The following is a 16,022-nucleotide window of genomic DNA, read 5'->3' as shown; positions in this document are numbered from 1 at the left end:
AGGCCCCTCTGAAAATGCCTAGTTGATTTATGTTTAATTTAACAAATATCTGTTGAGATGCCAGGCATCCTTTAGTATTGGAGGATGGGGAGCGGGGAAACGAAAATACATAGACACATTCCCTGAACTTAGCCTAAAGCAAATGAGCAATATGGTAGGTGTGTACACAAATAACAAAGCAGCAAGGGGAAGTGGGCTGATTTTGAAATTATCCAGCTTTTTGTCTCCAAATTGGAGCACTAGGGATGGGCCCCCGTCTAAATCCCACTGTGGCCACATGGCTGCTGTTGACATGTTTGCTTGTGTCTCAGAGCGGAGGACAGGGTGACAGAGGGACTCCTGTTAAATCTCATCTTTTTTTCAGTGGGAAATGCTACTTGGGTCTGGGGGACTTTAAATCTTCGTAATAATTTGCTCTATTTTTGGCCATGGTGGCTGAAAAACTGAACTTGTCAGCATCTTTATTCTTATCCCTTTGGGGAAGACAGCTAAAGAAGTGCAGAGGGCAGTCAGAAGCCCAACTGCCCATTTAGCCCCTCTCAGCATTTGTGCCTGAGCGAAGGCAGCTGGCTCAGGTAATTAGAGTGAGTCCTGACGGAGGTACTTTGTTCCAAGTTCAGTTATGGGCTGGGATGGAGAACTCGGCATGCCCACTTCCCTTGTTAATAGCTTTGCTGACCTTCTCCAAAGAAAGTCATTAGAATGTTGAGTTATGATCTGTTTCTTGTAAAATCACATCAGTCCCCCATTTATAGCCCTGTATTTCAACCACTTCTAATTACCTCTTAGAATGTACTTCTCCCAGCCCCTGGAGAATATTTCAAACACCGATCCAAGCAATCAAGCCTATTTCTTGGTTTGCAAGTTGATTGTAAAATGATGCACACAATTCTCAATGAAAGCCCCCTCCCCTTTCCCAACAGCCACATAACCCTCATCTCCAGGGCTCTCCAGGGCTCTCCAGGGCTCCAAAGAGCCAGTGTCATTTGGTTTCTTAACCTTAGAAGATGACCTTTCATGGAGGATGCTGAATGTCAGGAAGTTAATGAAGAAAACCAAAAAATTCCTGCATCTTTGCAACCATTTTCTGTACCCCCCTCTCCCTCCTTCCCCCCCCAGGGAGCTTCTCTCCTTCTCTCTCATTACGGCACATTATTTGACATGACTGGCCATCTTCTTCCTCCATATTTGGAGAGTAAGCTGGTTCAGTTAAGAGTCCAGTAGGGGGGTACCAGGTAATGCAGTTCTTTCATTGCTTCTGCTTTATCCCTACAAAATAACCACAAGGTTAGAAAAGTAAAAGGTTCCTTTGGCTTATGAAGTCACAAGCTCCTTGATATATCTGGAACTGGCTGTGTCCAGTGGATTTTCTCTCTCACCTACCTTCCTTTACATATTAGCCTCTATCATTTCAGATAGTTCAAGTGACTCAAAGATTTTTGGAGGTCTCTCTTCCTTTTATGCTTTGAGTGGGACTAAAATCACCAGCATTCCTGAAAGGAAACATTTTTGTAGACTTTCTAAATCTCCCCACTGCTGAGAAGATAAAAGAAGAAGAAGAAAGAAAAAAAAAAACCATTTCTCTTGTCTCTTTATTTCTAATCACTTTTTCCTTCTAACGGGACTTAAGCACCAAGAGAAATGGCACTCTTTTATGGCAAGGACTCATTTGCCCATAACAAACACTGAACACAAAAGCAAATTAAAAAAAACAAAAAAACAACCCAACCCTATGCTTAGAGAGACCATTAGGAACAATTTGACATTTATTGAACAACAGATGGCGATTAAAAGCATAAAAGCTAGATTGCCTTGCTAGAAACAAAGGGTAGTTCTGCTGAGGAAGTCTAACGTTTCAATTAAAATACCTCTCAATGTCAATTAAATCATATGAAGATAAGACTGAAAATGGTTTCTAGCTGCACTATAATCAATAGTGCAGTTAAAATCCTCATCAAAAAGCACCCAAGTTTTTAGTTTGATAGTTTGCTAAAAGATTAGCCAAAGCTCCAGGAAACCATTTCCTTCAATGTAGGGTTCAAAAGGTAAACATTTAACCAGGAGTGCTTCATACGTATTAAACAGATTTATTTCAACGATGAGAAGGAAGCCTTGCTGCCTTTGCTTTGTTTCAACTCTCATCCACTTTTCAGTATGGATTAGTCATTAGTGAGGGGTAGAAAAATAACCCCATTATTTACACAGCAAGGATCTCACTTTAATGATGGTTATATTCTTCTGGGAAGCAGCAAGTTGAACTGGAGAGAGAGGTGGCTTGACAGGCAGGCAGACCTTAGTTTGAATAGCGGCTCAGTCACTTTGGCCAAGTATCTTAAATGATGAGAATTTATTTTCTCGTTTGCAAAATTGTCATCATAATATCACCTTTCCCAAATTGCCTGGTGCATTCTAGGGTCTTAGTGCATGAGGGCCCCTATCTTTAGCCATCTATTGGCAGAACCTCATGATACATAAGCGATTCTAGCAGATTTTACCAAAACTGTGTTCCTTAGGATACCAGTTCTGCTATATTTGGTGCCAAAAGTTTACTGTGTGCTGTGGGTTGAATTGTGTCCCCCTAAAATTCATATGTTGAAGTCCTCATCCCCAGGACCCCAGAATGTGACTGTTTGGAAATTATGTTGTTGCAGATGTAATTAGTCAAGTTCAGATGAGGTATACTATAGGAGGGTGAGCCTTAATCCAATAGGACCAGCATCCTTATTAAAAGTGGAAATATGGAGACAGACCCCCACCCAGGGAGAACGCCATGTGAACGTGAACGCAGAGGGTAGGGTGATTCTACGAGCCAAGCAATGTCAAAGATGGCTAGCAAACCACCAGCAGCCAGGGGAGAGGCTTGGAACAGATTCTCCCTCACAGCTGTCAGAAGGAACTAACCCTGGGGCAACTTGATCTTGGACTTCTAGCCTCTAAAACTTTGAGACAATAAATTCCTGTTGTGTAAGCCACCCTGTTTGGGGTACCTTGCTACAGCAGCCCCAGCAAACTAATACACGATGTCAAATACATTTGTAAACATTGGTACGGCCTCCTGCTTTCCATGGTTCATAAAGCAGTTTACCAAAGTCAAGTCTCTGAGAAATTATTGTCTCGTATTATCTCTCAAGTATCTTGTTTAGCTTAGTATTTCCCAAATATTTGGCCATGGGAGACTTCCCTGCCTCCCCTGCATAAATACCTACTTACATACTTTGGAAGTACTTTGGGAAAGAATGCTCTGGAATGTTTTGCCTTTAACCGCCATCTCCCAACTTCCACCACCCACATTCCTTCAGCTCATTCCCAGGGCTTTCACTCCAGTTTCTGCTCCCTCACAAGCCACAAGCATCACGTAACCATGTGCATTTCGGAGTGACAGCAGCCCCTTAGTCACCACCCCATTCCTAGGCTCCTTCCCTGGGGCTCTCACCCCTTTTCTCCTCTTTCGCTCTCCTGGTGTCAGGTGTTGCTTGAGAAAGTAATGAAAGCTGGTTAAATGGTGAATTTGGATCATGGCAGTGAAATGTAGTACATTTCAGGCTGAATCTCCCCTGCTGCTCAGCGAGCCTTATTTTCCTGCATTTTTCCCCATCGCTTGCCCGCCTTCCTTCATCTAGTGAGTGATCCGCTGTGAGTCAGTGCCTATTCCAGTCCCTGAGTAGGTCTCTGAGTTGGCACAGACACTGATGGCTCCCATCCCTCAGATGCAGATGGTCTAACAGAAAAGATAAACTAAGACTATGAGAGAAAAAGCATTCGCTTAAGTACTATCACAAACAGAAAAGGGAAAAAAGAGTGACTAAGGGTTTGCCAGCCACAGGTGGGAGAGTCTATTTCAGGCAGAAGGAGTAGATGTGTTCAGAGAATTTCAAGCTCTGGTCAGATATTAGGTTGCTGGTTGAGGAAGAATAAGATGGGCAGCTATAAAGGATACACGGACAAAACTATGTCATGCTAAGGCATTTGCAGGCATACGTTTATTCTGTAGGGAATTAATATCTGTATGTAGTGATCAGATTTTCACTTAAGAAAGGTAACTGTGATAATAAGTGATTTTCATTTTCTTTTTTGTCCTTTTGACATTTTCAAAATTCTCTGCCTGCTTTAGTTTTTGAAAATATTACATGCGTTGCATAAATATCTTTTTATTAATAGGGTTAAAAAATTCAGAGATATGCAGAGAAAATCCTGGCTTTTCTCACCACTCTTCCCATCAACTCATATTTCCTCCCAATCAGTTTGGTTTATTTGTTAGTCTCTCATTTATCTTTCTATGCATTTGTGTGTATGTATACATGTACAGATGCATACATATAGATGAGGTATGATCAAAAAATACAGTGAATGTTTAAATAAAAAAATTATTACAGTAAAAGACACATTGCCATCAGTCGCCCTCAAAACACTCCCCCTCACTTCACACACTGATCCCATCGTTCTTGCCATTTTCCGAAGCAGTTTTGAGAATCCTCTTTCATGAGTCCTCTTTCATGAGTTGCGCTGCTGTGGCTGCCTTGATGTCCTGAGTTGATTCAAAACGTTTACCTTTCATGGTCATTTTAACCTTGGGGAAGAGCCAGAATTTGCATGGTGCCAGATAAGGTGGATGAGGACACACCATAATGTTTTTATTTGACAAAAATTGCTGTATACCAGAAATGATGTGTAACACGGAGCCTTTCCTTTGCGATCACAAAATATGGTGAATGCTACTGCCAAGTGCCATCCAACAGAAAGGTAGGGATCTTCAATACAAGAAGCTGTGCGTAGAACTTTAGTAACAGTATGTGACAAATTTCAACTTGTTTGGTGCAGTCAGGTGTGAGCTACGGTTGAGAGAAGGTGTGTTTTAAAGTGTGCCATAAATCATCCTCCATCATGACAACTATCCGTGTCACACATCACTTCTGGTATATGACAATTTCTGCCACATAAAAACATTACAGTGTGTCCTCATCAACCTTATTCACCAGATCTGGCACCATGTGACTCCTGGCTCTTTCCCAAAGTCAAAATGATTCAGGACATCGAGGCAGCCATGACAGTGCAACTAAAGACACTCACGAAAGAGGACGTCCAGAAGTGCTTCAGAAAGTGGCAAGAACAATGGGATAAGTGTGTTTGAAGCGAGGGGGAGTATTTTGAGGGGGGTTAATGGCAATGTGTTTTTTTACTGTAATAAATTAAAAAAAAATTTCTATGTTTACTGAAATTGTTTTATCATACCTCGTACATCCATATATGTACACACACACACACACACACACACACACACACACACATTTATGACTCAAATTTCTTGGTTAAAAAACATAATCATGCTATGCCTCCGTTTAGTGACTTATATATTTTCTCATTTGCAATGTCCTGGAACTCTTTCCACATATGGCTTTATCTCATTCTTTATAATAGTTTTATAATATTCCATGAAATAGACGTAATGTAATTTATTCAACCACTTCCTCATTGAAGGAACTTGTTATTATAAGCAGTACTTCACAATATTTCATACATAAATTTTGTGCACGTGTGAAAGTATTTTTTAAGACTTCTGGAAGTAAGCTTGTTGGATCAGAGTACAGCATTTAAAATTTTGAAAAATATTGTCAAAAATGACTTCCAAAATGGCCTCAGTGATTCATTCTTGTACTATGTTTCTCAGTGAATGAAAATACCAATATTTTAAATTTCTTCCAATTTTGGGGTCAAAATTTGAAAAAAAAATTTGTCTTCCTTATTACTAATGAGGCTAAGGATCTTTTCATATGTATATTGCCTATTTGTATTCATTATCCTATAAATTCCCAGGTTTTATCCTTTGCCCATTTTTTAAAAACTCATACATGTATTAGTTTTTTATCTGTCTCCACCCAACAATATATGAGTTTCACGAGACCTTTCCTATACTTATGTCAGCTGTATCCCTCATGCCGTGGTCAGTGCCTGGAACATGGTAAATATTCAAGCTGGTTGAACAAATGGGTGATTTGTCTGCCCCTATCTTGCCTGGCAATCTGTTAATCTGGATTATAAGAACCATGCTCTATCCATGATCATATAGTTCATCATCCTGGCATCTTTTCAACAAATAAGATCAGTAAATGCTTGCCACCATAGAGCCTGTTAAATAATGATACATTCGTGTTACAGAATTCTACAAATTCTTATTCCATATTTGTTAAAAAGCCATACTTATGGAAAAGCAGATAAGAAGAATATACCCCAAATTGAGAGTGAGATAACTTTTTGTGGGATTATGGCTAAAATTTAGTTTCTTCTTTGTTTTTTTTCATTTTCTACAATGAAAATTCAAAATTAATTTTTTTACTATTTCAGGTGTAATGAACTTAATAATAAAACATGATGGTTAGACATTTACACATCTCACAAAGTGATAACCCGAACCAGTCTACTACCCATCTGACAACATACATAGGTATTACAATAATGTTGAGTATATTCCCTATACTGTACTTTACATGTCATTACTATATAGTTTTAAAATTATAGTTGACATTCAATATTGTTTTACACTAGTTTCAGTTGTACAATGTAGTGGTTAGACATTTGTATAATTTATAAAGTGATCCCCCTGCTAAGGCTTGTACCCACCTGATACTATACATAGTTTTCACAATATTATTGACAATTTCTCATACTGTACTTCACATCCCAGTGACTATTTTGTAACTACAAATTTGTATTTCCTAATCCCTTTACCTTTCTCATGCACCCCCAACCCTCTTCTTTCTAGCAACCATCAGTTTGTTCTCTGTATCTATGAGTCTATTTCTGTTTTGTTTGTTCATTCTGTTCTTTAGATTCCACATATAAGTGGGATCATATGGTATTTGTCTTTCTCAGTCTGACTTATTTCACTTAGCATCATACCCTCTAGGTCCATCCATGTTGTTGCAAATGGTAAGATTTCATTGTTTTTAATGGCAAAGTAATACTCCATTGTATAAATGTACCACAATTTCTTTATCCAATCATTTATTAATGGGCATTTAGGTTATTTCCATATCTTGGCTATTGTGAATAGCACGGCAGTAAACATAGGGGTACATATATATTTTCGAATTAGTGTTTTTGGATTTCTTTTGATGAATACCCAAGAATGGAATTGCTGGGTTGTAAGGTAGTTTTATTTTTCATTTTTTGAGGACGCTCCATACTGTTTTCCATAGTGGCTACACAAATTTGTAGTCCCACCAACAGTGCACAAGGATTCCCCTTTCGCCAAATCTTTGTCAACACTTGTTGTTTGTTGATTAATTAATGATAGCCATTCTGATAGGAGTGAGGTGGTATCTCAATGTGTTTTTTATTTGCATTTCTCTAATGATTAGTGACATTGAGCATTTTTTTCATATCTATTGGCCATGTGTATGTCCTCTTTGGAGAAATGTCTATTCAGGTCCTCTGCCCATTTTTAAATTGAATTGTTAGTTTTTTTTTGGTGTTGAGCTGTATGAGTTTTTTAAAAAAATAAATTTTGGTTATTAACCCCTTATCAGATGTATCATTGGCAAATATCTTCTCCCATTCAGTAGGATGTCTCTTCATTTTGTTGATGATTTCCTTTGCTGTGAAAATTTTTTTAGTTTGATCTAGTCCCACTTGTTTATTCTTTCTTTTGTTTTCCTTGCCTGAGGAGATATAGCAGCAAAAATATTACTAAAAGTAATGTCTGAGAGTTTACTTCCTGTATTTTCTTTTAGAAGTTTTATGGTTTTGGGTCTTACATTTAAGTCTTTAATCCATTTTGAATTTATTCTTGTATATGGTGTAAGAAGGTGGCCCAGTTTCATTTTTTTTTTTTTTTTTTGCATGTATCTGTCCAGTTTTCCCAGCACCATTTATTGAATAGACTGTCTTTATCCCAAAATATATTCTTGCTTCTTTTGTCATAGATTAAAAGACCATACAGGCATGGATTTATTTCTGGGCTCTCTATTCTGTTCCATTGATCTATGTGTGTCTACGCCAGTACCATGCTGTTTTGATTACTATAGACTTATAGTATAATTTGACATCAGGTGGAGTGATACCTCCAGTTTTGTCTTCTTTCTCAGGATTGCTGTGGCTAGTTGGGGTCTTTTCTGGTTCCATATAAATTTTAGGATTATTTGCTCTAGTTGTGTGAAAAATGCCATTGATATTTTGATAGGGATTGCTTTTAATCTACAGGTTGTTTTTGATGGTATAGATATTTTAACTGTATTAATTCTTCCTATCCAGGAGCATGGTCTATGTTTCATTTATTTGTATCTTCTTTAATTTCTCTCTTCAATGTCTTACAGTTTTCTGAGTACAAGTGTTTTACTTCCTTGGTTAAATTTATTCCTAGGTATTTTATTTTATTTTTTGATTCAATTGTAAATAGGATTGTTTTCTTAATTTCTCTTTCTGATAGTTCATTATTGGTGTATAAAAATACAACCAATTTCTGAATATTACTTTTTTATCCTGCTACTTTACTAAATTCATTTGTTACTTCTAATAGTTATTTTCTTTTTGGTGGAATCTTTGGGGTTCTCTCTATATAGCATCATGTCATCTGCAAATAATGACAATTTTACTTTCTCCTTTCCAATTTGGATGCCTTTTATTTCTTTTTCTTGTCTGATTGCTGTGGCTAGAAGTTCCAGTACTATGTTTAGCAAACGTGATGAAAATTAACATCTTTGTATTTTTCCTGATCTCAAAGAAACTGCTTTTAGCTTTTCCCCATTGAGAATGATGTTTGCTGTGGGTTTGTCATATATGGCCTTTGTTATGTTGAGATATGCTTCCTCACTTTGCGGAGAGTTTTTATCATAAACAGATGCTAGATTTCTTCAAATGCTTTTTCTGCATTTATTGATATGACCATATGATTTTTATTTTTCATTTTATTTATGTGGTGTATCTCGTTAATTGGTTTGTGGATATTTAATCAAACTTGCATACCAGGAATGAATCCCCCTTGATCGTGGTGTATAATCTTTTTAATGCATTGCTGAATTCAGTTTGCTAATATTTTGTTAAGCATTTTTGCATCTATGTTCATTAGGGATATCAGCCTATAGTGTTCTTTTATTCAAATGTGTTTGTCTGGTTTTGGAAGCAGGGTAATGTTGGCCTCATAAAAGGAGCTTGGCAGCCTTCCCTACTCTTGAATTTTTTGGGATAGTTTGAGAAGAATAGGTGTTAATTCTTTTTTGAATGTTTGGTAAAATTCACATGTGATGCCATCTGGTCCAGGACTTTTGTTTGTTCGAAGCTTGTTGATTACTGATTCAATTTCATTAGTAGTAATTTGTCAGTTCAGATTTTCTGTTTCTTCTTAATTCAGCCTTGGAAGATTGTATACTTCTAGGAATTTATTTTTTTCCAGATTGTCCAATTTATTGATATATAATTGCTTATAATTTTCTTAATTTTTTTTTTTTGTATTTCTGTGGTGTCAGTTGTCACTTCTCTTTCATTTCTGATTTTATTTATTTGGGTCCTATCTGTTTTTTTCTTGTTGAGTGTGGTTAAAGTTTGTCAATTTTGTTTGTCTTTTCAAAAAACCAGCTGTTGGTTTTATTGATCTTTTGTATTGTTTTTCAGTCTCTATTTTTAAAATTTCTGTTCTGGTCTTTATTATTTTCTTCCTTGTACTCAATTTGGGTTTATTTTGCTCTTCTTTTTCCAGTTCCCTTAGGTGTAAAGTTAAACTGTTTATCTGAGATTTTTCTTGTTTCCTTCTACATTGCTATTAATTTCCCTCTTAGGATTGCTTTTGCTGTGTCCCACAGAGTTTGGGTCATTGTGTTTTTATTTTCATTTGTTTCAAGGTATCTTTTGATTTCTTCCTTGATCTCATTGTTCAGCCATTCATTATTTAGTAGCATATTAAATAATGTGTGTTTGTGTGCTTTTCAGGTTTTTTCCTTGTTATTGATTTCTAGTTTCATACCATTGTGGTTAGAGAAGACACTTGATGTGATTTAAGTCTCCTTAAATTTATTAAGACTTGTTTTGTGGCCTAGCATATGATCTATCTTGGAAAATGTTCCATGTGCACTTGAAAAGACTGTATATTTTGCTGCTTTGGGGTGAAATGCTCTAAAAATATCAATTAAATCCATTTGGTCTGGTGTGTCATTTAAGGTTGCTCTTTCCTTGTTGATTTTCTGTCTAGTAGATCTGTTCATTGGTGTCAGTGTGGTATTAAAGTCCCCTATTATGATTGCATTACTGTCGATCTCTGCCTTTATGTCAGTCAATATTTGTATTATATATTTAGGTGCTCCTATGTTTGGTGCATAAATGTTTACTAGAGTTATGTCCTCTTGTTGGATTGATCCCTTTATCATTATGTAATGTCCTTCTTTTTCTCTTATTATAGTCTTTGTTTTAAAGTCTATGTTGTCTAAGTATTGCTACCTCAGATTTTTTTGAATTTCCATTTGCATGAAATATCTTTTTCCATCCCTTTACTTTCAATCTATTTGTGTCTTTCGATCTGAGGTGGGTCTCTTGTAGACAACATATGCATGGATCTTGTTTTCTTTCCAGTCAGCTACTCTGTATCTTTTGATTGGAGCATTTAATCCATTTACATTAAAAATGATTATTGACAGGTACATAGTTATTGCCATTTATTATTCATATTTTTTATCTTTATTTGTTTTCCCCCTTCTTCTTAAAGTCCTTTTAACATTTCTTGAAATATTAGCTTGGTGGTAATGAATTCCTTTATCTTTCTCTTATCTGGAAAGCTCTTTATTTCTCCTTCAATTTTAAATGATAGCCTTGCTGGGTAGAGTAATCTTGGTTGTAGGCCCTTGTTATTCATCACTTTTAATATTTCCTGCCTCTGCCCTCTGTCGTGCAAAGTTTCTGTTGAGAAATCAGCTGACAGTCTTATGGGAGCTCCCTTGTAGCTAGTTGTCTTTCTCTTGCTGCTTTTAGGATTCTGCCTGTATCTTTAACTTTTGCCCTTTTAATTATGAGGTGTCTTGGTGTGGGCCTGTTTGGGTTCATCTTTTTGAGACTCTCTGTACTTCCTGGGCTTGTATGTCTATTTCCTTCACGAAATTAGGGAAGTTTTCAGTCATTTCTTCAAATAGGTTCTTGATTCCTTGCTCCCTCTCTTCTCCTTCTGGTACTCCTATGATGCAAATGTTGTTACGCTTGATGTTGTCCCAAAGGTTCTTTAAACTATCTTCATTTTTTTAAAAATTTGTTGTTGTTTTTTCCTGCTGTTCCAATGGGTGTTTTATGCTCCCTTGTCTTCTAAATCACTGACTTGATCCTCTGCTTCATCTAATCTGCTGTTAATCCCTTCTAGTGTAGTCTTCATTTCAGTTATTGTGTTCTTTATTTCTGACGGGTTCTTTTTAATGGTTTCTATCTCTGTTGAAGCTCTCCTATAATTAGCTCTCCTGTAAGCATTCCTATAATAAGTGTTTTAAACTCTGTCTCTGGCAGGTTGGTTGCCTCCATTTCATTTAGTTGTTTTTCTCGAGGTTTCACCTATTCTTTTATTTGGGACATGTTTTTTTTTTCTTCTTTCTGGCTGCCTCTCTGTGTCTGCTTCTACCTATTAGGTAAATCTCCTAGTCTCTCTGTCTTTGCCAAGTGGCTTTATGTAGTATGTGTCCTGTGTGGTCCAATATTACAGTCTCCCTATCTCCTGTGTGTTTTCCAGAAACATCCCTGGAGTGTGTACTCTCCTATTGTAGTTGAGCCTTAATTTATTTTGGCTCATCAGGGGGTGTGATTGACTCTCAGGCTGACTGGCTGTATGGATAGGCTATGCTCACAGTCTATCAGCTGCTGTGTGGGCGCTGACCTCTCAGAGGGGAGTTTGCCCAAGTGGGATCTTGTACTTCTTGAGACCACCCTTTGGGTATACTGCTTGTGGCACTAACCGGGTAGTAATCTGTTGTGGTGAAGCGGCCTCTGGGTGTGTTGTTTCTAGTGTCTCTTGGAAGGGGCTTCTGTGCAAGCAAATTTCAGTCTTGCCTGTGACCAGCCAGGGCCTACCTGTAGGAGCCCTGAAGTTATATGTGGTTTGTTGTTGTCTGTGCTGGACTTGGAGGCATATAGGGCTGGCCTTGCTGTGAGTTGAGGCTGAATGCCACCAGTATGGGGCTTGGAGCAGCTTAGCAAAAAGCCCAGTGTCCCCATAGGCATGTTGCCACCTGCTGGACGCCCTAAGGCTCAGCCACTGAAAAAGCCTCCTTAGGTGCACGGACTGGGCTGTTTGACCTGGTGTTAACAGGTGTCTCCAGCGATGAAGCAACTAGCTGGGCAAGGCAGGCTTCCTGGGAATCATGGAGTGATTTTACAAATTTAATTCAGTTCTTGCACCAGTGCCAGGCTTGGGATCATTTTGCAAAATGTCCTGTCCTTGGCTAGCCACCACTTGCCTCAGGCCCACAGATCCCTGAGAGGCTCCCAAGAGAGGCTGCAGCTCAAGTTGTGGCTGACTGGCCACTACTGAAAGTTCTTTAGGCTGCTGTAGCCATCCACTGCTGTTAAAGGCTTCTGCAGCTTGTGGGGTGGAGCTAGCCACCCAGTAGCCAAGAGTGGACCAGGTGATGCACTACTAGGGTGTGGTGGAGACCCAGGACATCACCAAGGCAGTGTGCACGCATGGATTCTACCAGACTGATGTGATCTCAGATTTGGCCCTTTGGGGTAGGTTTCAACATAGAAAAGTATGTTGGTTACACGTGAGGCAGACTCCACACAGGGACAATAGTGGCTGTCCCTGCAGCCCTCACTACAAAGCCACACAACTCAGTCTTTCCCCCTATGTGTCTGTATCTGTCAAGTTGCCACCTCTCCACCAGATCCCAGGTTAGTGTGTGCAAGCTAGTGAGACTGTGCATGGGTCCTTTAAGATGATGTCTGGGTTTCCAGCCACCTTCCTTCCTACTAGGAAGGATGGACAGAGTCCTCACTGCTTTTCACTGATGGATGTTGTGGGGACTTCTCTTCTTGACACAGGACCCCAAGGCTAGAGAGCCCAGTGTGGAGCTGGGACCCCTCCCTCTTCAGCAGTGACCTCTGCCACCAAGGTGTCCCTCCCAATTCTCGACCACTACCTGTGGGTTTGGGGTCAGCCTGTTTTGCATCTCTGCCCCTCCTACCAGTCTCAACGTGGCCTCTTCTTTATTTCCTTAGTTATAGGGGTTCTGTTCAGTGAGTCTTCAGATGATTCTTGAGGTTGACTATTCTATAATTTAGTTGTAATTTTAATATGATCCTGGGAGGCCTCAGGCATAGTGTTTACCTAATCTGCTATCTTGGACCATTTCCTATCATTCAAGTCTGACACTTTCATGTATTGGTGAGCATGTGGAAAAAGATGTGTAATAAGCTATTGAAAGGAAAGAAAGATACCTAACACTCAAACTGGTATTTTATTCTTTTTCCTTTTTGTTTGTTTTGTTCACCATTGTGTACCACTTCTGGCACATGACATGAGCCATGGGTGAAGCATAGGACATGATTTTTGAATGAGTGACTGAATCCCCCCCAAAAAACCAGGTACCATCTGTCCCGCTGTTTATGGACAGAATGTTTGTGTACCCCCAAAATTCAGATGTTGAAACACTCCCCCTTAATGTGATGGCATTAGGAGGTGGGGACTTTGGGAGGTAATTAGGGTTAGATGAGGTCATGAGGGCCCCACCCTCATAAGTTGGATTAGTGCCCTTTTAGAGGAGACACCTGAGAGCTTGCTTGCCTCTCTGCTTGCCACCATGTGAGGACACAATAAGAAGTCATAGCCTGTAAGTCAGAGGAGGGTCCTCACTGGAACCCGGCCATGCTGGCACCATGATCTCAGACTTCTTGCCTCCAGCATTGTGAGAAAATAAATGTTAGTTATAAGCCACCCAGTCTATCGTACTTTGTTATAGCAGCGTGAACAGACTAAGACACTCTCCTTGGCACCTTATCTCCTTTCGCTTGTATATGTTTATGGCCCTTACATTATTTTGCCTCTGTGAGAGTCATTTTTTAATGTGTCTACTTGTCTTACTTTATTATCCATTCTTGTTCTTCCAAATAGTAAAAATTTTGAAAGCCGGCATTATAGTATATGACTACTCTATAACTCATAGCATATTACCTTGGATATAGTGAATGCTCAATAAATATTCGCTAAGTTTAATAAAGGCAAAAATCATGTAATCTTCACTAGAAAAATATGCTGGCTATGAGAACCATTGTTTGCCTGTGAATCTTGTGGAACTTTCGTATATTAATGTAAGGGGTTCTATAGCCTGTGAATGAAAAGGGTATTTTTTTATACCTTTAAACTTTTTCTTTGGAGGGGAAAAAATATCACTGGATTTACTTATGTATTTTAGAAAAATTGTGCTTGGAGAGGAAATGAGAGTTATGATAACAATCCAAGAATCATGAAAATGCATTGGAATTTCCTCAAAATTAGATTTGCTTTTCTTCAGACCTCTGATGCTCTCTTGGTATTTTGATTACTAAAGACAACAGGATGTCTTTGGGGTTCCTGGAAAGCGAGTTTTGGTTTAATTAGGTCTCACTGTATGAAGTGCAAATTGATTCACATTGGTGGGGAGAAAGAGGCAGGAAAAGATTAATTCTGCCCCCCCTCCCATTCTCTCTGCCCCTTTCTTCTAAATATTTCTTCCTACATCTCTTTCTACCTGTAGCCTTTCTTCTTATGGCTTTTCACCCTTCTCAGGCTGTTCAATTATAGCAGTGCCATTTGTTAAAAAATCTCCCTCTTAAGCTGATACCTGTTTTGGTTTTTCCTTATCTCTTACAATTTATCTTTCTCAGGGATGAGGAAGGAGGGCATTTAGCATTGTGCAGACACATTCTGTAAATCACCCTAGAAAGAACTATCACTATTCAATGAGTGTACGCTGGTAGTTTAGGACAAGAGGGAAATTTAGCAACCCAGGATACCTAGGTATCACTGGGCAGAAATAAATGTTAATTAGTTTCCTCCTAGCTTGGGAACATTAATTGGCTTTGGGGAATCTGCTTTCTAGACGTGAAGTGTATTTTGTTCATTTGGACTTGGTATATAGGATGAGAGAAGAATGACAATTACTGCAATAGTTTCATTTCAGTAATTCAGCCTAATGGAGATCTGTCATATGAAAAATTATTCAGTAGTTGGTCCTTGTTGTGTTTTTTTTTCTTGCCAAGGTTTCAGAAAAACAAACTCAGATATTCCTCATGCCTGAGAAAACACATACTTTCCTTTAAAATAATTTATAGAATGTTATTTTACACATAGATACAGGAATGCTCACAAAAGAACTGTCATCCTATATGACAAAAATAGAGAGAGAAGGAAAGACAATATCTTTTGAAACATTTTATTTTTATTCCTGAGTACATGAAGCAATAAAATAAAATAAAGTGCTTCAAATTGATATCTTTAATTTTCTCCTTGAAAGAAAATTTGTCAGCTATTTTACGATTTATCGAGGCTAAAGGCATATGTGAGAACAAGTTTTATGATTAATTAAATGAAATTACTTGAGCATAATACTCATAATGATATTATCTTTGAATTAAAATTCACTTGAATAAGATCGATGACATTTTCAATCAGCAGATTAATTAAACTCCTTTGTTAATTACACATAAGTCAATATGTTTGGATTATGTATCAATCCATATACTGAAGCAACATCCACTGACTTTGCTTTAGAAAACTGTTTTGCTGATATTTTTCTAGCAATTTTATTTTAGAAGTTAGAGAGACTTCATTTTCTTTATATTAGACTTCTCAATATTTAGCAGATTTAGATGTGAAAATAATTGTTGCTTTTTTTTGTTTTTGTGGACGTCTCTTTTGGGTTCTGATGATTGCTTTAATGATGATTCTTATAACTGCATTTCGACTCTGCCATGCCCAGATTTTTTGTTAGTACAATGTAGTGATGGAACTTGAACTGATAGAGGCTGCGGGGGCATTGCTCTGCCTGACACTGGTCTGATTTGAACTCTTATCTGTTGTTCTACTTCCT

The sequence above is a fragment of the Rhinolophus sinicus genome, chromosome 16 (assembly GCF_057876585.1).
Source record: "Rhinolophus sinicus isolate RSI-liver-muscle chromosome 16, RSI-T2T, whole genome shotgun sequence".
Lineage (NCBI taxonomy): Eukaryota > Metazoa > Chordata > Mammalia > Chiroptera > Rhinolophidae > Rhinolophus > Rhinolophus sinicus.
This window is presented reverse-complemented; position numbering follows the sequence as displayed.